Here is a 26,947-nt window from a genome sequence, read left to right on the forward strand (position 1 = left end):
TTTGTGATGGTAACCTTAGAAAACTAATTCAACTCCATTCATCTTCCCACTCATTGACTCATCCATGGGTAGGGTTCCAGGATCCCCCTCTCTCACAAAGGTTCTATCGCCCAACATATTCTACAATGTATCATATTTATTTACATGTCTGAAAGCCCACAAAACTGAGATTTCTTAAACTAGAGACTATCTAATTTATCCTTGTCTACCTAACATCTACCCATGTACCTGGCATAATTGCTGAATGAATGAGTGAATGAATGAACAAACACCAAAATGATTACCAAGTCAAATAAATGAATAATGAGTGCTTATAAAAAATGGAAGAGAAACTCCCATAACAGAACCTTTTCTGACTGTTTCAAAACCCTACACCTGATATGTAGTGCCACCTACTAGCGCCACTGATAAGCAAAGCACACGGACATAAATATCCAAAGAAAAAGACAGAACAACACACAGTTCTATGATCTCTGGACTACTATGCACAATTCAATCAAAAAAACCTACAAATATTCCTTGCTTAAGATCTGCAAATCTTCCCTGGCTCCTTGCCTGAGGCAGAGGTATGTTCACTCTAATTCAAGCCAATCTGTATCCTTTCTACTTTAAGGACTGTAAAAGTGTTGCTGAGATTTGAAAATCTGGCCTGATATGGCAACGAGCTTTTAAAGACTTTGATCCTTAAGAATCTATTTTTAAATAAAGTTATGTGGTAATAAAATGTGAAAGTCTGGATTGCATTGATATGGAATTATGGAATTGTTGATAAGTAATAACATTTTGGGTACAATGACTTTAAACATAGTTTAAAGCCAAACAGAGTCCTAGGATACCACTGCCGTATTATGGGCATTTTCTATCACTCATTCATAGCACAAAAAGCCAGAAGGTGGCCCTCAGGGATTACACACAGTGTAATGACACAACAGGGAATTAAGGTGAACCAACCAATTTAAGTTTCAGTCTCTCCCCTTCTATAATTGACTGGAACTGAGGTTACAGAGCCTCCTTCAAAATTTGTTTTAAAAATACAATAAAACAGTGTGAGCGGACATCTTATTTTTATTGGTACTTACATTCTGCATACGATTAAGCACAAACTTGCAAAGAATTAACCACTCCACCAACCCATTGGATCTGTTATCAAACTTGCAAGAGCCAGGAATGTTTTGAAGGGAAATGGGGGCGGGTGACCTGAAGCCCACTCCCTTGGGTCAGTGCATGCTGGGAGGGGAAATGAGCTACAGAGCAGACAATTTTCAGCTTCAGTGGTTTTACTTTCTTTACCAGGCCTCACGAAAACACACTGACAAAACAAAGGACACAAAATTAATGACCCATGCATTCTGTCAATTGACTCTTAGTAGCAGTGGCCAGTTCACCTTAATTTTTTTGTTCACATTGAACATGTAGCCCAAGGCATTGGTTAAGGTTCACTTAAGAATTCTTCAAAGGCATCACTTGGTTTTCGTTAATTTGTTAACTGTAACTTCTCCTTTCTGCTGAGGAACCCACAAACCAAGTGAAGGCCTTTATGCAAAAATGAAAGAACAAAAGGTAAATGATTGACCAACCAGCCCTTCTTTTGCCTCCAGAGCAATCATTTCTCCTTCATGAATATTACAGTAAATGATATCCATCGGATTTTTCTAGAACTTAAACTATATTTAAACCTTCTTGATTTTCTCAGAAATCCAAGTGTCAACTCACAGCTATTGTAGAGGGATAAGTAACACTGTAGCTTGTTATTTCTGTGAGTAATTATTTCCCAAAGACTGTGGTCTTTAACCAATAATTTTTTATGAAATCTAATTTGAGCATACATAAAATATGGTCGATATTTGGCCTTGGGACTTCCCTGGTGGTGCAGTGGTTAAGAATCCGCCTGCCAATGCAGGGGACACGGGTTCGAGCCCTGGTCCGGGAAGATCCCACATGCCACGGAGCAACTAAGCCCGTGCGCCACAACTACTGAGCCCATGTGCCACAACTACTGAAGCCCTCACGCCTAGAGCCCAGGCTCCGCAACAAGAGAAGCCACCACAATGAAAAGCCCGCGCACCGTAACAAAGAGTAGCCCCCAGCTCGCCGCAACTAGGGAAAGGCTGCGCGCAGCAACGAAGACCCAACGCAGCCAAAACTAAATAAATAATTGATTAAATAATTGCATTAATTAATTAATTAATTTAAAAATATATTTGGCCTTAGATAAAATTTAAGAATCGACAAAAAAGCAATAAGAATTCAAAAAGATGTGTAATGGAACTTAGTACTTTCGTACCTGTACAAAAATTATACCACTTTTAAGATGATGGTAACACTTTGCATTGAAATTTTCTTTCACTTACTGGTGCACAATGGACAGTTTGACATTACAGTAAATTTTTCTGTTTGGTCAAAAGTTACAAGAAGGTTCATCTCTATGAACATCTTCCTTCGTAAAATCGCTAAAAAGTTGAACAGTTTTCCAAGGACACATAAATAATGAATACTGAGGCACCAATGGCAGGGTCAGAGTTTTCTTTATCAATTGGAAACCAGAATATAGGGTGAGGCAACAGTTGCTTTCAAGCCTCGCAGGAAGTTGGTAGTTTCAACATTTCTCTTTATTAAAAAACAGTATCAAGACAGTTCTAAGTGTGACGGAGTCTACCATGAGGCCATTTGGTAGTTTTTAGCAAAGGAAATGGATCCCATGAAGCAAATGTACCATTCCTTTCTAAAAGCTTCTCAGACAGTTATAAAATATGATAGCAATGCTTGGTTGGTACAACTTCACATTAGTTGCATCTGTCAGCATTTCCATTACAAACCCTTGATTTTCAAGGTTTTATAATTCAGCTGTGAAAAGTTGCTTTAGAAAGAAAGTTGGCAAGGCAGTCTCAGCCAGGGAGTTTATCAAATCGAACAAATCTTTGTTTAGCTATCTCTCAGTTCTGTGAGCCAAGGTCTACTCCCAGTTAGACATGCCAAACTTCCAGTGACTTCAATGCCAGAGAAAGGTTTTTTCTCTCTCTTTAAATTCACTTCACAAGAGCTTCTCTCATTCTTGCTTCAGAAGCCGCCAGGATCCAGCTCATATCCTGTGTAACCCAGTGGGAGAGGAGCCACATCATATGTAACCCTGTAGGACATATGAATCGAGTCTTGGCCAAGTGTCTCCGGCATGAAATGTGGTCAGCACTACAGAGAGATGTGGAACTTTTGAATATGTGTGCAATTAAAATGTAGGCACATCATACTACTGCTTGCAAAGTGAAGTGGTACTAATTTATTAAAAGCCTTGTTGACTGTGGGAGCATGTGTGTGTTTCAGGGGAGTTCTAATTACTTACCATATGAATTTATTGCTACACTGTCTTTGAAGAAGCAGAGGAAAAAAGACAATCCGAACCATGTATATCATGTATAGCATACCTGTTGTATAGTCTTTGATATATATTTATTTAATTGAGATTTTGATGTTGGAATTTATTATAAACGTGTTCTTGCTCAGAAGTGGGTGTAGATCAGTTCTAATCAAATATAAAATTACACTATTTATAAACTTATAAGAAACTTAGAAGAGATAGCTCTGGACAGGATAGTATAATAGTTCATTTTTAAGATTGTATCAAAATATTTTGTAAGATATTTATCCTTACATGCAATAAATTTCATCCAGTTATTCATTTAGATAGATATACTAGTCTAGATATCTTTGACACATAAGAATACAAATCAGACAAAAATTCTTCACAAAATCAATTTTAAGTTTGAGAGGGGAGGGAAGACATACGTGGAGATTACCATGATAAATGCCCTAAATGCTAGGCATCAGAAGAGAACAGAAAAGGTGTTTCAGTAGATCAGAAAGTGGAGATTTATGGGATATGCCCAAGGGCATATTACTATTAATAAATCTGTACTACAATTTAGTAAAATATTTAAATATAGTAACATTCAAATATTTAAATTTGATATAAAACAAGTTTAACATTTACAACTATAATGTATAGTTTTATAAATACTTAATTTGTATATTTAAATATAACATCCATTGAATTAATAATAGTCATGACTCAGACTAATTTCTTCCTTATTAACAGTTTACACTTAGAAGTATCGTCACAACAAATCTGTTAACAACATTTGAGGCTGTGAATTTACACATTCCAGGTAGCTGGCCTACAGAGGCACTAAACGACACCACATGGCAAATTCAGGTGTCACCAACAGTTTTATAAAGGCCTGGCCTCGTCAGAAGGCTTTTGTAGATGGCAGGCTAGCAGATGGCTAAAGCCAGGTATGGTTTGGGTTTGTTCAATGTCTTAATCTATTTTCAAACTCTGGATTTGGCAAAACCAAAACCACATTTTGCCAAGTACTTTCTCCCTTAATTTTTAAGCCCATGTGCATTTTCAGTGAAATTTAATCCATATGTTTCTTATTTTTTTACACTTAACTCATCAAATATTTTTCTGTAAGAGCCATTTGACATTCAAAAGCCTTGTGAGTCTTTTTTAAAACTAGAAGTTTTTCAGCTTTTTTTTAAACTAAAGGTTTTTAGCATTTCCCCCCCTCAAAACAGGAAGTCGCAATCTGCCAAGTATAAATGAATGTGAACATGAACACAATATGTTAATCCAATGCCAAAAGGCTTGAATTTGGTTGGAAACTTCAACTTCACAAAAGTGCCCACAATTTTTAAAAAAATACTCCTTTGTGAATCTGTCTGAACCTAGACAATGACTGACAGAATTTGAATGTTAAAAAACGAACTTTACCAAAGCTGACCAATGAGAGGGGCAAGAAACATCTCTTCAGCATTTCACAAAAGGAATTCTCATCATCCATTTGTAAAATGATCAACTGCTGTTTCTTTCTTTCTTTAGCTATTATATTTCATTTTCTAAAAATTGTTTGGAATATACACCAGTAAGAAATAAATTAATTATCAGGACCTTAAAGTTATATATTTTCATGATAGAAAGACATAGATTTATGTATTATATATTTATTCAGAAACTTTATTGCTTATGGAATACATCAGTGTATACTTCATATTATTTTTTGAATTTATATATTTGCAGAACATTTTTCCCAGAAAAAAAAAGCAGTGATAATTTTTAGAATGGCTTAATACAACTTAATGCCAACATATAAATTCAATAGAAACGTACTTAGAGAAGCAACCCTAACAAAGAAGCAATCAGACAGCCTACCCTCATCACATTTTATACTTTGTAGCCCAGCCATATTTTACACAGCTAGGCTCATGGCAGGCACCCAATACATTCTTATCAGATTAAGTTGAATTGAATCCGATAGCATAAGTGATGAGTTATATTGTGATGATCCAAAGAATAATGACACTGTAATTCCTATAATATATTTAATAATTTCTTGTCAAAATCATATATATAAGTTATTCCTCATAACTATTGTGTGATGCCATTTTTTTATCAATTCAAATTCTCTCTTCTGAGTTCCCATGGCCATTAAGTTACAACTCTGTTATAGCACTAAGTTTCAGGGAGGAGAAAGTGAAAATCTTGGAGTGAACATCTGAAATCAACCAGAAGCTGTCATTGGGAAGCAAAAGAAAGGCTGAGGTCCATGGGTGTGATGAGTCATCTAGCATATCCCAAATACCTTTCCAGGAAGGCAATCCCCGGAGCCCATCATCAGAGGACTCGGCCTCTAAACCTAGGAACCAACTTTCAGCTTTTACTCTAGCCCAAAATCACTATTCTCATTTTCCTTATGACACTCAATAGATATCTCAGTAGATATCTTTTTTCCTTTTTCATACCTTATATGAGAGTTTGTCTGAAAGTAATATTACCATGTTTGTCAAGAACACGAAAACTCAGGAAAGTATTATTCAACTTGGTTTCTTTTTTGGTTCTGAGACAATGTGCTGTTAGAGTGGTGAGGTCACTGTCTGAGATTCTCAAGCCAAGAGATGTTCCAAGAGTCTCTCCTAACCCAATTCAGCAGATACTCATTTGCTCATTCACCAAATGCTGGTAAACACCTACTTTGTTTCGGACACTCTTCATGACCAAAGTTCTTGCCCTCTTGAAGTTTACATTCTAATAGTGACTTCACCACTTTAATAGCACATTACCTCAGAAACAAAATGATTTTGGGGCATTTCATTTTATTTTTAATATTGAGAAATCACACTGAATGCTACTTTCCCAAATTTTCCTGTTCTTGACAAACATGATAATATTACTTTCAGATAAACCCTCACATAAGGTATGAAAAAGGAAAAAGATATCTACTGAGATATCTATTGAGTATCATAAGGAAAATGAGGAAAGAAAAAAAAAAAACTTTTGGAAAACATTCCAGAAGACTTAGAATGTTCTAGGGCAATGAAAAAAGTTGTAAGTGGACAGAGAAGGCTGATAAATGATGCAAACAGGAGAGCAGAATGATAGCTCTAGGTGTAGTCCTGAACTTCACCTAGTCCAGCAATGGCAAAACCAGGACCCACGAGTGTCCTTCTCTCCTCACAATGCCGTGGCTAGCTTTGCTGTTAGCAGAACATGGAGCCAGATCACAGATTCTGAAACTGTCCAAAGGATCAGAGATCTACCAAAGCAAAGGATGCATGAGAGTTGAAACCTATTTGACTTCCCTGATAATCCATCTCCTTCATGTTTAGATAACTTGCCTATGGTCACACAGCTACTAATTCTTCACATTGCTTGCAATGGTTTTCATAATTGACAGAGAAGCAAACAGCTTAAGTTGGAAGAGAAAGGAAGGCTGATATCCACCAAGTGCCCAGGACACAAAACCAACACAACATCTCACTTAACACACCAATCTTGTGAACTAAGTAGTATCCCTTTTATACATTAGAAGCCCATGCAATCCTTCCTAGTCAGATACCATACCTAAACTGCCAAAACAAACAAACAAACTTGCAGAATCTGGTTTTTCTCTGTGCTTGTATTGCCTCTTTTGGACACTAGGTATAGGCACCCTCTCACGGGGGACGTAGGTAGTTGTAGATTATTAAACAAAACAAAATGGTGTAGCTCAGGGGAAGCCTCGATGATCAGCCTCTTTATTTTTCTATTTCCTCTTGAGGTAAATAGGCTAGAAGATGTGAAATAGTTTGATCTCCTTGGAAGTAAGATGTTAGTTTAGAAGCTCAAAATAATCTAGTCCTAATTTGCTATGGCGGCACAGACTTTATTGGTCAAATTCATTACAACTGTCTAGTGTTTGCATCAAAATCTTCTGTTGTTATGACAACCATTTTCAAGCCCTGACTTCTGTATTGTGGCTTAAACGTGATAAATTCCCACTTTCAGAAGACATCCAGCTGGTAAGCTTACTTCAACTGCCAAGATGATGTCCCACAATTTCCACATCTGCTTCAACTCCTCTGTCACAGCCTCATTACTAAATTTTTTCTCCATTTTTTAAGAATTGGGATAATTTTGTTTCCCTGGAGCAGGCTGTAAGTGCACACCCAAGTCAGACTGTTATTTCTGAGTGGCTTCAATTTACGGATGAGATGTGTTTGTACCTTATGTTCCGCGTAAGTCCTCTCCTGACTTTCTCAATAATTTGACTTTATGAAAAAATTTAGGTGATCTCAAACAAAAAGAAAACCCAAAGATATTTAACCCATTTTAAATATTCATTCTCTAGTTTTTCTAGAATTCTGTCAGAAAACTCTTCAAAAATACTTAGCCTCATCTAGTTTCAAATCAAACCAATATAAATAATGGGTAGAATTACTAACCTGCAGGGAATGTCATCCTAAATTTCCTGGCGCTGACTATGTAACCATAAGCATGACTGGTGTATTTACTGGAGGCAGTATATACTGTATAATGTTCCCTGAAAACTCATGTAACTAATGCAATATGATAACCACTAGGGTGCTACTGTGACGTAAAGGACATAGTACAATCTTATCCAATTCAAACAAGAAAAAAAATAGTTGACTTTAATGGTCCTGCCCTCCAAACAAATGCATTGCCTGTTCTACTGAACTTAAAATTCCAGGTTATATATAAGTTATCCTGATATAAAAGTAATTCAGTGGCATACACATTCCAGCACCAACATATGATTTTACTCTTTGATCAAATATTTCTAACAGTGATTTTAAGGAATCAAGTGCTATGCAGGACATGACATTTACTGAGAGAATGTAAGAGGAAAATAAATGGATTCAATAGCACAGATTTCAAGTTGGCAGAAGATGGAACTAGTCTAAGAGGAGACATGTTTCCACTCGGGGAGTTGTTGGATGTTGATATCAAAGTGTTTTAAGCTGGATCCAGCAGATATGCCCAGGCATCAGCAGAAGGAAATTCAGAAAGGTAAGCTCTGAACCACAGGACAGGAAAGATGGAAGAGAGCGTCGAGGCTCCCTGCTCTTACCTTCTCATACCCTCATTTCCAGGATCTTACAGATGTGGAAACGGAGCTGTAATTTCCAAGGGTCCCAGTCCCATCAGAGCAGGCTTACAGCCATCTAACTTCCAAGATGCCAAGATGCTGATTCTCCTGAAATAAGTCCTAGGGCAGGAAGAGCTGGAGCTGGGCAGAGACTGCTTCATGGCAGCCTTCCAGGGAGACGGCCAGCACAGTGATAATGGATGTAAGACGAGTGACTCATAAGATGTTAGAGCTGGTTTTAAAAAACTGAATTAAAACGACATCCATGATGAAAGAAAGAGAGAAAGAAAGAAAGAAAGAAAGAGGGAGGGAGGGAGGGAGGAAGGAAAAAGGGAAAGGAAAGGAAAGGAAAGGAAAGGAAAGGAAAGGAAAGGAAAGGAAAGGACAGAACAAAGCTAGAGAAGTATAAATAGCCTGGTGTAAATGTACCTGGCCTCCAGCTAAGGCTACAATATACATTATAAACACCAAACACTGTCAAGAGCATTTTAAGAAATTGGTCATCCCTTTCCACCACTTTGTGAGTAATGCTTGGGAATGGGATAAAAAAATAATAATGGCCTCCAGGGAATGTTTAAGAATGAGGTAATTTGCATGCTTCTTCCAGAAAACATTAAGTGTATCCTTCTCCTCTGCCAGGATAATTTTGAATTTCTGGCATCAAAGCTGAAATTTTCTACCAAAGTTGATCAATCTCCTGTTACCACTCTGTATTTGTGTTGGAGTAACAGTTTATTCTATGCAGTGTTAGACTGAGGCTAGTCAGCTATGTAATCTTAAGGTTTTTATTCAGGGCCTCATTGAAGAAAATCCCCAAACTTTGTGTAGACCAATTTTTGCGCAATTTTTCGATACTAATTCTTCCGATTTGGGGACCATGGCAACTCAGCCAAGGAGGGTGAAAATGATTACTTCTCTAAAGAAAGACCTTGGTTTATTCTCTTCTTCCTTCCCTTTTTTCCTTCTATCACATAATATTTTGGCTTCTTCTCCACCATCAAGTAAGACCAGTGAACTGTGGAACAGCTGCCTGAATTATGTGGTTAATTGCTTCTACTTTCTTTAGAGATGTCAAATATATATTGTATTTTGATACATGCCTATCTTGATATCTTATTTCACAAGAAGGCAACTACCATGTGCAAACAGAGGTAATGAATGCATTAAAAGAAAAAGTAGATTTTAGAAATTCATGACAAATACATTGAGGTAGAATCATAGAAGGATCGTAAAAACCAGAGTGTAGTGGTAGGAGGTACTTTAGAGTTTATTTACTCACAATCATCTTTTTCTCATGGCTTTGAAATTGAAGCCCAGGGAAGTAAGGCAACTTGCCTAAGTCATAGATTATTTCCAGTTGCTCATTTAAAAAAAGATAAATCCATTGGTATCTCCATTGCTGTTCTCCTGAATTCTGCTGAGTTGATTGCCGTATTAAACCAAGGATTAACCTCTCCTGCTCCAACCCCTTCACCAAATCCTTCTTGGCTCCTTTCTCCGACATTTGTGCTTCTGAGTTTGTTGCTGTAGTTATTGCTTTTGGGGTTTTTTTTTTTTTTTTTTCTTTTGTTGTTGTTGTTTTGGTTAGGTTGTACTAGCTCACCTTTTAGATGATACTTCTTCAGGGATTTTGTCTAGCAACTCTGAGTATACCCATACCAATTTTCTGTGAATGGGGAGTGATCAATACGACTATGTCATTCAAAGTCACAAAATGAAAATTTTACACAAAGAATTTAAGCACCTCCACTGCCCTAAAGAATTCTAAAACCTATCAAGTCACATGGAGGTATTTAAGATTAATAATATCAACTATTATCTGTTTTCAGTTAAAAAGTGCCTTCATAATGTACCCACATGTTTAATCTCATTTAACACTTTAAAAAAAACCAATAAAGCGACCATTTTAGCATTCCTATTTTATAGATAAGACTGAGGCCACACACTGGACACTGACAATGTGGTATCTGGGGTTTGGAATCCCAAATCTCAGTCACTGTCTACTTTACCATTAATGAATAAAATTCTTCAAGTTGAAATATTGAGCTACTATGGCCGACGCTTCCTCTATCAAGGTCTGTCCTAATGAGTTGTGTCATATTTACCAGGTCAAGGGAGCCAAGACAGAAGCCAAGACAATAGGGCAAAGTGTCCTACACATTTTTTGTTTTTGTTTTCTTAACTGCTGGCTACTTTCTCTTGGAGAAACAATTTGGGCTGCCCTAATAGCTACCACTTTGCAACTCTCCATGGTTCAATTTTTTTCCCCCACATATCTTAAGGTAGTGACTGAAAATTTATGTTATCCAATATGTCTGGCTTAAAGATCAGTCCTGAGAACGGCATTTAATATTATGATTAGGTTTTTTGGTTCTGTTGCGATCATGCTTTTTCTTCTTTTCCTCAAAATGTCTTCTATTTTTCAGTGTAAGGCCTACTTGAGTCCAGGGAATATTGACCAAAAGCATTCAACGAAGAATATATTCACTAAAAGCAGAGGAGTGTACTGAGGTAAGTGCCCCGTCTCGGGAGCCTGATTATGTGGATTCAAATCTCAGCTTCACAGCTCACTAGTTGTGTGACCTTGATCAAGTTATTTAATCTATTTGTGCCTCAGTGTTGTCCCCTGTAAAATGGGTTTTTAGGAGAGTTTAATGAGTTAATGCTTATAAAGTGCTTAGAATAGTGACTGACACAAAGTAACTATTTACATGTTACCTATTATGATGAAAGCATGTATAAAATGGAGAAAATGGTCATTAATCTCTAATTTTTTATCAGTTGGTATTAATAGCTTTGTGTTCCTTTATTTTTTGATAATGCTGGATTCCCTGACATTCGGTCCACTAAATGTTTCATTTACATTGGTTCCAAAATTGGCTAAGCTTATCACATTGTGAAATTTGCCTTTTAAAAAGCATATATCCAGTGACCAGAGTTCTAAAGAGCTCACACTGAAACTAACAAATAAAACTCATCTGTTGTGATATGTTCATTTTCATTAAAAAGACATCAGTCTGCTCTGAGCTCCCATTAGAAATAGAACTTAATCTCTGACAGGCGTTTCTCATTTTCCAGTTATTCTCTAGGGAGTATACATTGGCATGCTGGCAATGATTTTTTTTGGCTCTGTACTGTGGTTGCAAATGGTGTCATTGTTCTTGGTTAAATCTGTGAAAAGTCGGCCTACCCCTCTCATTTTTTTGGCTTCACGCTAAAGTAGCCTTCATGGCAAAGAACTCTATGAGTTTATCAGTCTTTATTCACTGCCCATATTCAACATGATCAAAGTCTGCTAAAATAGCTATACACTGAGCTTTATTTTTCCCTCCTTTTCAGTTTCTACACTTGTCAAGGATGATAATATATGTTGAAACAAAATCTAGATTTTTCTATTTGTTGGTCAATACAGGAGTTTCTGAGAGAAACAAGACAGGATAAATAGTTATTCTTAAATTTCCTTGCAGGCGGAGAAACAGGTTTGGTTGTCACTTGTTAATGCATTTTGTCACTGAATATTTTAAACTACTTAGTCATACTTAGGACAGATGTTCAACAAATCATTAATGAAAAGATGGCCCTTAATGTGTGTCAGAATTCAGTGTATAGACTAGCGGTTGGTTCTAATGATTCCAAGGATATGAGAAAGAAACAATGAAAAACATTCCATGATCATAGACTACTTTTTCCCTAAGTAGTTTGTTCATTCTCTTTGGAATCCTACTTGCATAATAAATTTTCCTCTCAAGTTGTTTCTTTATAAACAGTGTAAACATTAACAGCCTCTGTCTGAAATAGTAGATCCTAAATAAAAGTTAAATTAATATAATTTTACATTGTTATAAGAGCCAAAGTGATATTCTAGAAGACAAAAAATTTATTTTACTAAAAGATCTAAACTATATTTCTTTGGCTTTTATTCAATATCAGATTTTACATGCATAAAGAGCACTATGTATACTGACTAATTGTGCAGTGTGTCAATTTATTGATGTAAGTCATTCAAAGTTCTGTGTAGATCAGCCACAGTCAGCTTCTCCTTTTTTTCCAGGAAAAAGGAAATAGACACACTGGGCTGAGTCCTTTGCAAGTTCCATTATTTGCTCATCAAATAATTATGGAATGTCTAGATTGGACCAGGCCCTGATCCAGGTGCTTGGAAAAGTTGGTGGAGAGATCAGAAGAAAGACATGCTGCTCTATAGGAGCTTCCACTATAACTTCTAATAGCAACATCCTAAATTTTAAAAATAATAAGTCTTTGCCACTCCTGGCTGAAGACTGCTGCTGACCAAAAGCACATTATTGATAACAATATGCCTTTATTTCACAGCATACTGGCACATACTTTGGTATTTGACTATCACAACAGGAGAATAGGCCTTTGTGCCTAAAGTGCCCTTCTTGACCAAACTCCTACTCAAATGGAAAAGCTCAGCTCAACTGCTTCCTCCAGGAAGCCTTCTCTGACTCATTATGGAAATCAATTTTAGGTTTCACAACATGTTTCTCAGATATCAAGGAAATGATGTCTCCAGTTCCCATATCACATCAGTTCCTTATTTAATCCCCTCGTTTCCCAGCTTCTCTTGCACTGAGCTAGAGCCATGTGACTGAGTATGACAAATGGGAGGTAAACAAAGGTGATGAGTCACTTGAGTCTAGGCACTTTAGAGTTGGTGATTCTTCTCCATTGCTCTCTTCCTCTCCCAGGGTAATTATCAAGCCTTGTGTTGCAATGGTAGCATCACAAAGAAACCTGAGTCCTCAAGCTCATTTCTGGAGAAACCTCCACCAACCAGCACTGAACACTGATGGAGCGAGAGATCTACTGTTGCTGTGCTAAGCCATGAGATTGGGGGATTTGTCTGTTGAGGCAACTGACATTAATGATTGTGACTAATACAGTGACAGAAAGAATGAACTTGTTTTGGTTTTGCCCAAAGAGGCACATCTCCTACATAGGAGACAAGGAGTGATGTTAAAGATGCACCAGGCTGTTACCTACCACCTCTGCAGTGGCTGGAGCAGGGCTGGGGATGGGCACTCCTTGCCCCAGTTCGGCTGCCTCTTTCCCAAACACTTTCTCCTGTCTTTTCTTTTGATCCCAAACAGGAAAACTCATAAATCACCCTTTAACAATGAGCTGAGTATACATTAGCTATTTGTTACTTTTTCTTCAAGATAAAAGGTATTTAAGTCCTGTCACTGAAAATGGAAGGAGCAGGTGCTCCTTGTGTAAATCTCTCTTTAGATCATATACAGAGCACTTCACACACACACACACACACAAACACATACACACACACAGAGTCTACTTTTAAACATTCTTTTACTCATAAATAGGATGGCTGAAAGAAAGGAGAAAGTTAATTCTAGATTCCAATTAATTTCACTGCTGAAATAGGAAAGAAAATTATGTTTGCTTTCTTAAAGTAAATGGAAGTTAGACTATCAAAGATTAGTAAAGATTGCTTATAATAGCTCAGCCGCATACCAGGGAGATCAGCTCTGTGCTTTGTGACCACCTAGAGGGGTGGGATAGGGAGGGTGGGAGGGAGACGCAAGAGGGAAGAGATATGGGGATATATGTATACATATAGCTGATTCACTTTGTTATACAGCAGAAACTAACACACCATTGTAAAGCAACTATACTCCAATAAAGATGTTTAAAAAAAATAAATGTACTTTAAAGGGAACAAATAAATTACTATGGAAAAGAAAAAATAAATAAATAAAAAAAATTTAAAAAAACATAACCAGCCAAAAAAAAAAAAAAGGTTGCTTATAATAGCTAAAAACAAGGACCCGTTGCTTGCTTAATAATGTCCCTTTCCCTGATTTAGCATAAAGGAATCGGGGAAATAGGGGAACATGAGTATAAATCCTACACTCTTAATGAAAGATTTATTATTAAGCAAAATTATTTTTGCTTCTTTTTAATATGTTAAATTTCATACTACATTGATAGATAACAAACAAAAACTATTTTTTATTCCATGTGGAAAAAAACAACTCTGGCCCAGGACGCTAGTTAAAGTAAATGTAGAGATAGGAAAATAAACTATGGTATTAATTAACAGATTGAAAGGAATATGAACACTTCCATGCAGGATAGATTCAGATGTTAGGTATTCTAAGTGCAGGATTGATAGCCCTAGAATTAAAACCTGAAATCTAAGTAGATTTTTCCCAATGTCATGATATACTTAACTTCTAAATCCCTGGGGAAAATTTGAATCTAACATGCAACATGGGAAAATAAACACCACCATGTGCCATTTTCTGTTCCATAAATTTTTGCTTTGGTTGCTGGGAAGCTCAGAGATAAAGAGTCAGTACTTTCTTATAGTTCTTTCCAGAATTGGCTATTAAATATGCTGCCTTCCCCCTTCTTCTTTTACTCTTCAGTATTTCTCTTATGATAATAGTCTTGGGTTTTGTTTTTGTTTTTTGTTTTTTGGTACCTGTATTTTTCTTGCAAGCTGCCTCAGGTACTTTGTGGAAATAATGGTGCAATAAATTTTTAAAAACCAATAAATTTTAAAAACCAATAAATTTTAAAACAGCGAAGTGTCAGGTACAAATATGATTGCATTTCTGAAACTATCTACTCCAAATGGAACCACAGAATGTTAGAAGGGAAGGGGTCTTAGAAGCCATCTAATCCAAATGCTTGCTAAGTAGATAAGGAAGCAGATCCAAAGAAGTTAAGTAACTTACCTAAGACACACAGATAATTAGGGGCCATTTCTCCTGTAGCCATCTCATTCCCTTCCACTACGAGATGCATCTCTGCTTCAAATACAATGTCCACATCAGCACATACTATACTGGCTTAATTTATTTATTTTTCACAAGTTTTTGAAGCTTTCTACGTAAAGAACAAGTATTTAAACCTAAAGTGCTAAACAGAGACCCACTCTCATCCTTTCCATAGACTGTCGCTCAGGCAGCTGCCAAAGGAAGGAGATTATTCCCATGGGCTCCTGCCAGGAGCCTGGCTGGGGACATGCTCAGGACTAACTGTTGCTCTGAGTAGTTATGTTAGTCAGGAGCTGGACCTGTCAGGATCTCTACCAATTAGGATCTGCTTAAGCGGCAGCAAAACAGAAAGAAGTTAGAGAAAGCTCAGCTGCCAATATTCTTGATATATAAAACCCCAATCTTTGGGGAAAGATTTTTGTCAACCTTATCCTGGGCTATGATATATGGTAAAATAATGGCATCCTTGAGCTGTTCATTCTAAATCACTGCACCACCAGTGGGGTAATTGGCGGGGCTGATCCTGGTCACACAGGTCATGTTGTGGCTAATATATAGGCTACTCTTCATAGGGCTCTGCACTGATAAGATATGGCAGCTGGCATGATGGAATCCAGACAGGCAGCCGGACGTGCCGTGCGTGCAGACAGAGATGGGCTCCAAAGACACTCTGTCATTTGAAAATCAATATATTCACAATATTCTTGCTCGATAGCAAAAATGTGCAACAATTATCTGGCAAAGTACACTTAAGAAGCGCTCTGATGTTTTATAGATGCTAATATTACTGTCTCTAACTTGTCGTTGTAAAGGTCCAATTTTCAAAATGGTGAGTTTGGAATTTGACACAGCGATAATCATTGGAAGAGTCAGGCTCACAAGCCTTGCTGTTAGGTTCTTTTCGGGTTAGAGATTGGAGTGAAGGGATGTGTGACATCAGAGAACACCAGAAGGAGAACAAAGTGGTAAGTTAATGCATATGGAGTCAAATACTTTACGAAAGGTCTAATGGAAGAGGCTGGGTTCTACCCCATTATTGACTACATTTTCCCATGCACACCTGGTGACAGATCACATTCCAATTCTTCCTCTTCACTATGGCACTGGGGTAGTCAGTGGCTAAGGAGTCAGGAGCGCCAGGCTGTAAAGCCATTCTCCACTAAGAGGACACAGTGACATTAATGGATTTCCGGGTGTGGGAGCCTCCCAGCATTATTGCTTCTCGAAACCTCCTTGATGTCTCCAGAAGTCTCTAATCTGTATCCTGCCAAGAACAAACACTATACACAGAGTGTGCTAGTTACGAGGAACACAGCTGCCAGTCTGACATTCAGGAGGGTTTTCACTTTATTTCTTACTCGAAATGATTATCTTAGATTAAAATCAACATAAATAAAAGGAATTAACAAAGGAAACTAACCTTAGTTAGAGACAAATTCATAGCCAGACAGCACCATAAATCTCATGACCAGTGAAGATACTGGCAAATAAATTCTCCTCAGTGTTGCCCACAAATGCATCTGCTGGTAAAGTTATGCATTAGTAAGTTTACTTCCTCTCAGTAGGGCCTGAGAGATTCTGTCATTGTTAGTCATGAACCTAAATTACTTAATATGAGTTGCAATTTCAGGCATTTGAAAATTATGTACCCATAAAATATGTAGGGTGAAGTAAGCAAACTATTTGCTATTTACTTCTAAATATTTAAATGGTCTTCATTAGTTATCTACGAAGCATGCCTCAGTGAGGTCAGCGTGGTATTCATTGCCAGGCTCACTTTCAAGCCAATGGAAACAATGGAAACAACGTCTCACTGAACAGGGAAAGACAACACACAATTCAGACATGATAGTTCCTAAGTTATCCTCCCATTGTTTCATTCACATAAAACGATATCTGATTCCATATTATACTTGGTGTTTTCATACTGGCAATTTGAAGAAATACCATTAAAGAAAAAATATTGTAAAATATTATGCTTCCAAACCCTAAAGTAATTGCTAAATACGAAACATAGGGGTGTAGAGACAAAAAGTTGCCTGCCCAATATCAATTCTTCTTTTTGACCTTACTAATAATAGATCCAATATTATTTAAGGCATGAAAGAAGGTGGGGGAGAGAGAGAGAGGCAGGCAGGAAAGGAGGAGGGAGGGAGAGAAGGAGGGAGGAAGGAAGGAAGGAATATATTTCCCAGCTTGCCTTGCAGCTGCACTGGTTCTGGTCAATTAGATATACAGTTATCACTGGGTAGGGGCTTCCAGAAATGCCCTTCAAGGGGAACTGACTTACTGGCATGCACCATTCTTCCTTGTTGTTCTTAACATTTTTCTTGCTTAGAATGTGCACAAGATGGCTGGCACTTTGCAACCATCTTGAGAACGTGCGGGTGGCGGTCACACCTAATAACAGTACAGCAGGAAGCTATAAGGATCGGGGTTCCTAATGACAACATAGAACTGCCGTACCCATGACTGGCCGCCAGCCTTCATACTTCTTTTAAATTTTAAGCCACTATTTTGGAGTTTCTGTTACTCATACAGATAAAAACAAGGAAGTTGACAAAGTATTGGCTCGAGGCCTGGTTTCTAGTCCTTGCCCTTCCATGAACCATGTGGCCTTTGAAAAACTCTCTTTACATCTCATGACCTCAGTTCTCTTCTCTTTATATTGAGTTGGGCTGAATGATATTAAGAAAACACCTTTCATTTTACTAGTTGTGATTTTTAACTACCCATCTTTACTTTTCCAATACCATCCTTAAACGTCCATGTGAAAAAGAAAAAACTTAATATTGGGTTGGTGAATTTTAAAATAAAAGAAGAATAAGAAGGACAAGTAGTTTACAAACCCTAGAATCCACAGACCAGCAGATGACAGTTTAAACAAGTTTTAATTAAAGTAAGCTAATGTTTTAATAAATGCCATCACTAACAGAAAATATTTTGGCCTCTCGGAGACTCTGACTAGGATAGATAAACTGAGGCAAGATGGAGTTGCCTTTGCCTTCTTTTAGCTCTATTTAGGAAAGGGACTTATGAGCCTTGGAGGGTGGGCAGTAGGGAAGAGATTAACCCCGGCCCAGGCTGTTCCACTCTTACGATGGAGCATTAGCCTATCTGGGGGGAGCCCTGGGTCAGGGTGGAGCTCAAGGTGGTTGGAGCTCTGCTGCCCTTGGCTGGAAAGGAGCCTCCCTTCTTTAGTCCCCCTACTTCTTCTTGAGTGCTCCTGGGGTGTGGCAGGAAGGTGACGGAAGAACACATCTATAGCATAGTCCATTTTTGCAGAGTCCAACAGTTCTGCAGGAGTACACAATCTGTAGTTATTAGCCACCTACTGTGTATATGCCATTTTGCCACGGGTTGGAGGTACTAGAGAAACACAGTGTCATTCCTCGTGATCCAGAGATGCAGGGAAAATTGGGGAAGACTCTTGTAATTTCATCTTACTCTCCCAACTGAAGAATTTATTGTTAACACATGTAAGCCAGAAGTCACTTATTCCATTCAGGAAGATTTCCCCTAATGGCCTGGTTTAGCGCACATTGCAAATAAGCACCCTCAAAAATCTCACAGAATTTTTCATAACCTTCCTGCTAGCAGAGGGAATAATGCTGAAAAATTTTAAATATGTGTATTTAAAAATCCCACAATGACAGCCAATTAGTTTATTGTTTTCTTCACAAGAAGCAAAAAATCATATCCATTATTAAGTCTGTATAAAGTTTCTATGTCCCCGTCTGGCAGAGCCAAGCAATCTTTCTCTACCTACAGTGCCCTTTACCACACTGAAACTAAAGCATCTGGGATGGAAAATCTTTGATATGCCTTTCATACCAACCTTGTGAAAAAAGATATATGTCTAAGTTTATGGTGGCAAACAGTGTCATTATCTCCCTTCCTCTAATATTTAACCAATCTGAACACTCAGGGGAAAAATGTTATCTGAAATCCAACTACCTTATATACATTCCCTTGGTCTTCTTTTGACGATTCAACCAGCTTTTCTCACAAGTATCTCAAATACTTGTTTGGAAAGCTTTTCTCAAGTGGGTGTGCAAACAGGAGGAGGACTGTTCTTTAGCAATCCCTCCTTATAAGCCTCCAATGATACTATCTTCTTGTACTTTAGTTAATGAAAAGATAAATATGATTTGTGCCGTGCCCAGCTGTGTTTTTCTTGCACTGAGGAATTCACAAAAGGAAAATTTTAAATCATATATTTATCAGTGAACAAGCTTGCTAAAGCAAATAGATTTCAGTCTCCTGAGTTTGCTTCAATAAAAGATTAAACGCTAATAGTGCAATTTACCACACTCAACAGATTTATGAATAATCAAAGTTTGGAGGAAGGCCAGGCCGTTTAAGAACATTACCTAGCAAACAGATGCCAACAGTATGTAGACATCTTCCCTGTAGCTACGCAGCTGTATTTCCTATCACAGGATTCAATATTGACTGAATAATTGGCCTTTACAAAACATTTATTAAAACGCACCATTTACCACACACCCAATGCTTGTTTAAGAAGTTCAGGCAGGGAGGGGGATGGGGACAGGGGAGACACACGAGTTCTCTCTAATTACTGAGTGGATTTAATTAGTAAACAGCAGCAAGTCAAGTCTGGAATTGTTAGACCAAGGTGCTGAATTGTCAAGGAGTTCTTTAAGGAATAAAGGGAATAAGCACCTCATATTCAGTTTTGGAATAATACTTTGCATTATTACTATATACATTACTGTAATGTAGATATATAATATATAAAATTACTATATCATAATACTGTGAGTGGGGTTACTCTCAGTACACCAAAGCCCATTTTCCATGCGCTTACTTGCATGTTCTAACGCTGCTCCTTGGTGGTCAGGCTGCCATTATATGGCTGCCCTCGTTTTCCAAGATTAATATGCTTAGGCTTGGAGAGTTTGTTGAATGTTGTATCTACCTTAGGTAGCAGGTTAAGTTAATGATTAAATGAGGGTTGGCATCCCAGGGCCAAGTTTCTAACTCTCTGAAAAAGATTTCTGATTTCTCTATCTTACATCTTTGCATCCAGCTTGAAAAAGAAAAAATATCAGCTGATTGATTCGTTGTGATAGAAGTCACCTATTAAAAAATCTCCTTGCTAACAAATTTGGAATATGGCGTGGACAAAATGCTCTAGTTCGAATGCATTAAGCTTAGTTATGATGAACTCAAAACACACTCATGGTGTGACTGAAAAATGAGAACTATCACCATGCTTTACAGGTTAACCATGGCAGAAAACACAACTGGATTCCAGGTAATCTCCTGCCAAATGAGAACAGGTTTCCTAACCTTTCGGCACCCTGCTGGTCCCGCTCTCTGTAACAGGGCTTCTAAGCCCAGCCTCACTTGATGCCAGGAAAATGAAGGTATCATTTACCTCTGGCGTTCAAGTACGCCTTGAGTAGCTCCTCAACTTGTGTAAGACTTCTGTGACACCTAAAGCTAATTATGCTAGTTCTTCGGTGCTCTTTTTAGTTACGTTAAACCTTTGGTGTCTTCAGTTTTACTTGGACTTTAAAAAGAGAGTAGGCTTCATTATGGCACAGCTTGCCATTAAGTGGACTCAGAAATAGTGTTGTCTAAATCTTGCCTTCATATTCATATGTATATATGTATAATTTATATATATATATATCATATATATAAATTTTTATATATTTAAGTTTTCAAAATATTTATCTAATTTTTATTCACACTCACTTGGCCCAAAGCATAGGTGTTGTGGGCATTTTCCTAATGGTCATTTAAAAAGGAATTATTTCACTGTGTACGTTCAAGCACACACAATAAAAATGGATAATACAAAATATTTACAAACTCACTGACCCCCAATCAGAAAGGAACAATGTACTAGCCTAGCGTCTAGCATCAGAATCCAGATAATAAACGATAAAGTTTTAAAAGATGGATTATACCAAAGGGTTGGCATCTAGCTAACTTGCTAAGTCAAATTTATAAAAACTAGAATAGAGAGAGAACAGGAATAGATATTCAAATAAGAGAAAAACAAATCCTAAGTACATGAACAAATTACTCATCTTCAAGATAATTGAAGTTCATAACAAAGAAATTTTAGTATTCCATATTATATCTGTATATATATATATATAGAGAGATATGTATATATATACAATTTATACAATTTGTATATCTAATTATAATTTTAAATTTTATATATTAAAATATACTTTAAATATTAAATTCAGTGCAAGTAAGTACACTCGTATGCTAGAGGCTTTGAAAACTGTTAGAACCCTGTAAAAAAGCAGGGAAAGAAATAGATACAGATACATAAAATACGTATACTATGTACAAAACAATTGATGTTTATACTTTTTGTCTTTATAATTCTATTGTTGGAAATTGTCCTAAATGCATATCAATGACAGGTAAAAGTTACATTTGTTAGTTTACTTGTAGTGTTACATTTCGTGGTATAAAATTATAAATCATGCAAGAGACTAATAATAGGGGTGAAAGTAACTAAACTATTGTACACAGATAGACTAACACCTATAATTGCAATAATAATTATAAAGTTAATGGGAAAACACAGGCCCATATTTAGGATAAAATATTAAGCAAGAAAAAGTTGAAACGGTAAGAAAGTTAATCAGGCGGAGTCAAGCCAAACATAAGAGAGTAAAGTTGTTTTCAATTTTTCAATTTTTTTATAATACTGCTTTTATGTTTTAAAAGTGAGGACAAGAAGTTGAGGTTTCCTTGGCCGCATTTATGTGTGAGGTACCACCGCCCCTGTCCTGAGACCCCTCTCTCTGCGGACAGTAGTAGGGACTAGTCTCATTTCTCCAGTGAGAGTCAATCCCAGAGGACAGCTATCCCCAGGGACAGGTGCCCCTGTTATGGCAGTTGGCTTTCTGAGCATGCGCTGAACTCAAGCGGTTGCGGTCTGAAATGATGTCCATCCTCCTTGAGAGCCACTCCCTCTACATCAAAGGACTGTCCTTGGCACAGCACACAGGGAGTGTGCAGCCCCAGCTCTGAGCACGGCCTGTGAAGCCAAAGTGTCCTGGTAAGGGGGCAGGGTCTCATTACCAGACATCTTTTTGTCAAAGCAGAAGCATCTCAATGTCATATCATCAAAGAATCATTTAGCTTACCGAGCCAAACAACTGCTTATTGAGAAAGGGAAAGAAAAGGCAGCTTTAACACTCCAAAATTAAAACAACAACAACCAAAAAAGACTTTCCAAGTTTATACTGCTTTTAACGTCTGTGTTTTAAAACCAGATATTTAGTGCCCTTTTAAAACATCTCAGGGTAACATTTTTAGTTCTGCAACAGTGCTGATAACATTCCAAGACCAGCCAAGGTGCAACTGCCCATAAAAAAATTAACACTATCAAGGCCATTTTTTTCTGTGCTTAAGCTCATGCCAATGAACACTACCCTATGGGCATAAACTTGATATTTCTGTTCACCACACATTAACCCAGAGTTCCTCGGGGTGTGACACCCAGGTGACTTCTGTGATGCAGATTTCTAAAAATCTGGCTAGAAACCTGCATGATTGAACACCCCACTCATGGCCAGGTACAACCATTGATCTTCTCTTATTCTACCCAATCTGCATTTAGTCTCGGAAGATTAACCCTTTGGCGGTATGAATTCACATTGCTAAATGCAAAGAGAGTCCCTACTGAGGCTTATGAAAGTGCATTAGCTCCCACAGTAGGACCCAGGGACTGCTGGGGGTCTCACATGATTCATGAGAGACAGAGAAGAAGTGGCTGAGATGGGAATCGGGGTGTCTCTTAGGCTCTGGAAGGAATAGAACTGCAGAGTCTTGGAGGTAAAGAAACCACAGTGATTACTTAGCACAGCCCTTTCAAAGCACCGCCCAACTAGTTAGTGACAGAAACGCAGTCTAGCTTTCTCTCCACTGCCCCAAAATATTTTGTGGTGAGAGAAATAGGGACAGAAGGAACCTGGTTATAGAGAGAGAAAATATCATACTTTATGATTAAAGAAACATAACAGTAAATGAGGATAAAATATTATGTATCAAGATAATCGCTAAGATATATTCTGATAAGGTCCTGGTATAAGTTTTAAATTATATGTGGACACGAAGGAGACCATCTCCCAAGCTGGAGGTGGATGGCGACTTCACAGTAAGAGTGCTAACAAAGGGAACACAAATCATTTACACACCTGGTTAGCCCTCCCTGACCTTTGAAAGTCAGTGGCCGCACACTGACTTCAACATACACTTTTGAGCATCTCCTCTTTGTCTGGCAATGTAATTCCCCACATCCCACGCCTCACACTTTTCCAACAGAGAGAAAAGGGTCATGGTGTGGGCACCGCGTGCAGGAGGTCAACTCTACCTCCCTCACATCTGCTGAAGGCAGGGAGGAGGGGAGGCAGAGAGGATGGGGAAGAGCACGAGATGGGGCAGAGGGGAGCAAGCTGGACGAAGAGAGATATCTTACCCCATTAACTTCTGCTGGAAGCATCTATCTCCCCAAGACACAGGCATATGAACAGAGGTAGACAGCTACAGAAGAGGAAAATTGCTTCCACACAAACAAGGTGGAGTTAGTTGTTTTTCAGCTGCCCACGTGCTGTTTTATGTGAACATTTAGATATTTATAAAGATGCATCTCCATAGCACCCCTTTGTCACAAATAAGGCATCTTCACAATTCACAGCATCTGTCAAAAAGCAAAGGTATACAAAACATACTATACGATTTTGTCCACCTGACCCCACCTGCACATTCAAAAATCACAAAGATGAATTTGAAAGGGAATGTTTCGAAATGTTAAAGCCCTGTATGAGGTAGGGGCACTCGAGCAAATTACCTTTGTCTGGGTCGCTGAAGCTCTCATCGCAAGGAGTGAAAACCATCATGCTTCTACATAGAAATAAGCAAACTACATCGATGAAACACAACCAGGAAGAGAAAATGAATGCAGCCCCCATCATTAATACTAAAACTAGTCAATAATTATCTAGGCGGTATCAGTTATGTCTTCTGTGGATCCTGGTTGGTCTCTAAGTAAAGAGAAGAAGCTTGTGAGTAGTACTTGGGAAGCCTGCAGTTTCTCTATAGGACTATTGTCTCAGGCGGCATGTGTGAAGTACAGGGTGGGGACAGCACGCAATCTGCATGTTTACTGCTTCAACATTCTACCCACTTCTGGAGAATTACTGCTCATCCTAAGCCCTGCAAGGGCAGCAGGAAGTTCCTACTTACTGGCAGTTTAGTTCTTGGAAACCCGGGGAGGAAGATGAGCTTTGTCCCTGATGTGCTAAGTCATGGCTGTGTGGAGGCTACTAAAGTCAGCCCATTCTAAATCTGGACGGGCAGGAAGGAATGAGTCACACCTCTCCAAAGTTCCTTAATGCTGGGTGAGGATTAGTGCTCATTTTAAAATCTGTCTGATTTTCAAGAAAGGAAAGATACATGTTCGAGAAACATTATTTGTTTAAATTCAAGTAAATTTGATCGTAAGAACTAGAAATCTAAGAAAGCCATTCTGTAAACTTATATACTTCATGAACTAAGCATATTTTCCTATTTCATAGCATTACATCCTTTTCCAAATGTAAGTTTTCAAAAAAACAGCTACTAGCTGAGGGTAGTATGGGGATTGAGCAGAGAAAAATCGAAAGGTTAGAGCAAGATAAACCCTGGAGGACAAGATTAGAATCCAAATCCTAGAGGCAAATTAAATAATGTTAAACAGAGCCAAAGGAGTAGCTTTTTCACATGAAAAGGCTACAATATAAATGTTGAAGTTTCTCTAGATCTATATGAATGTGACAAAATGATCTATGGCTATACTGTCAAATACGGTAGTCACTTACCTTATGTGACTATTTATACTGAAAATTATTAAAATGAGTACAATTTAAAACTTACTACTAACACAATATTGTAAATCAACTATACTTCAGTAAAGAATAATTTTAGTTTCTCATCTGCACTAGACACATTCAAGTGCTCAATACCTACATAGGACTAGTGGCTACCATATTGGACGGCACAGATTATAGAACATTTTCATCACTGCAGAAAGTGCTATTGGACAGGTCAGATTCCAGAGCTCATAATGGACTTTAAAGTGAGCATTGATATACAATATAAGCTGAAATAAAAAGCCATGACTCCACAAAGTGCACAATAGGAAGTAGCATATTGAAACCATAAAAAAAACTTTTATTCTTGCTTTGGCTCAATCTTTATTTAGGAAAAAAAATTAGAAAACAGGCAGGGCAATACTTGGGCTAAGTAGCCAGGTTTCAGGGAGAGTTCACAATGAAGTCCTTCCTTTATACTGGAAAGGTACAGATGTAAGTTTGTGTGTGTGTGAGTGTGTGTGCGCGTGTGCATGTGCCAGTATCCTCTGGGGTATCCAAAGCATGACCTTGTACAGAGAAATGTTCATCCTACGACCTGCCAGAATGGTGTGGATGGCCCAGAATAGTGACATTAAGGCAAGGACTTTAAATAAAACAAGAAGTCAAAACTACCTGGCACCCTCTGATCTGACCTCAAAACAGATTGCTATAGAAAGTGTCATTCTTAAATGAATGAATAGAGAAAGTAGGCATTTTCTTTCTTCATGGGGTGAAATGTTCAAAGCAGTCTTTATTATCGAAATCTGCTCAAGATTGAAATGGTTATCCAGGTATTGTCACTGGGTCTGTTTTTGGAAAATCTCATGCCTGGAATATTTAAAGTATTCCGTATCTTGTGAGCAGGAGGGCTTGATAACGTCCCAAGGTCATTCTCTGTGTTGGAACATTGATATCCTGGTAAATATCTTAGTTTTCCAATGAAACACAAATACCAATTTAAAATACACTATTTGACTTCACTCTTTTCCTTTTTTTCTTTTTTACTGCTCCCATTTGATAATGTGTGTGCCCACATGCTTGCACGTGTGGATGGTCACATGGTTAAAACAGCTGTACAGATCTAAGGCTCCAGAAACTACATATCCAGTGTGAGCTACAGATTAAACTGGTTTGTAGTGAAAATATTTTAAAGTATACCTAATCCTAATTAGTACAGTTGTAATAAAATAAAATTTCAAAACTATAACAAACACTGCATAAAGATACAGTATGGGGGCTTCCCTGGTGGCGTAGTGGTTGAGAATCTGCCTGCCAATGCAGGAGACACGGGTTCAAGCCCTGGTCTGGGAGGATCCCACATGCCGCGGAGCAACTAGGCCCGTGAGCCACAACTACTGAGCCTGCGCGTCTGGAGCCTGTGCTCCACAACAAGAGAGGCCGCGACAGAGAGAGGCCCGCGCACCGCGATGAAGGGTGGCCCCCGCTTGCCACAACTAGAGAAAGCCCTCGCACAGAAACGAAGACCCAACACAGCCATAAAAATAAATAAATTAATTAATTAATTAAAAAAAAAGATACAGTATGAGCCAATTTATGGTAAACACACACACACACGCACACACACACACACACACACACACCACATATTTTCTAGGAGTTTCGAGATTCCTTTCACTGCCTGAGGCTTCCTCTGCTCTTTTACATCATGAGGATACTTTTCAAACACAATAGAGTAGGAGAGGATGTGGATTTGTGTGTTTGATCTGCCTCAGTGGTGTTTCTCTGGTCCTCACCCTTAGTAGCTTTCAAGGATAGTTCATTTTGTCCTTGACTCTATAAGCACTCAGAGAACTCAAACATCACCCCTCCCCCAAAACAAAGAAGTGAATAAGAGAGAAGAAGC

The 26,947-nt window shown here is 38.0% G+C and overlaps 1 protein-coding gene and 1 long non-coding RNA gene across 12 annotated transcripts in view; one reads left to right on the forward strand and one right to left on the reverse strand.

The window, feature by feature from the left end:
• The window catches only part of MECOM (MDS1 and EVI1 complex locus), a 562,576-nt gene that overhangs the window by 158,270 nt on the left and 377,359 nt on the right, over positions 1 to 26,947 (reverse strand). For 2 of the 10 annotated variants that reach the window (XM_082458390.1, XM_082458389.1), the window contains exon 1: positions 8,403 to 8,540. The exons of the other annotated variants lie outside the window; for them this stretch is intronic. The gene's annotated coding sequence lies outside the window, so the exon portion shown is untranslated. Of the gene's footprint in view, positions 1 to 8,402; positions 8,541 to 26,947 lie in introns of those variants that run through there. 10 annotated transcript variants of the gene reach the window in all.
• Positions 8,482 to 14,502, forward strand: LOC309659157. Of its 2 annotated transcripts, XR_014262637.1 has the most exons (3): positions 8,482 to 8,622; positions 10,847 to 10,931; positions 13,133 to 14,502. It is a non-coding gene; the product is annotated as an uncharacterized lncRNA (long non-coding RNA). The 2 variants fall into 2 exon arrangements; XR_014262636.1 differs by having other exon boundaries at positions 10,847 to 14,502.

Source organism: Balaenoptera physalus (assembly GCF_965194825.1).
Source record: "Balaenoptera physalus genome assembly, chromosome: 4".
In the NCBI taxonomy this organism is placed as follows: domain Eukaryota; kingdom Metazoa; phylum Chordata; class Mammalia; order Artiodactyla; family Balaenopteridae; genus Balaenoptera; species Balaenoptera physalus.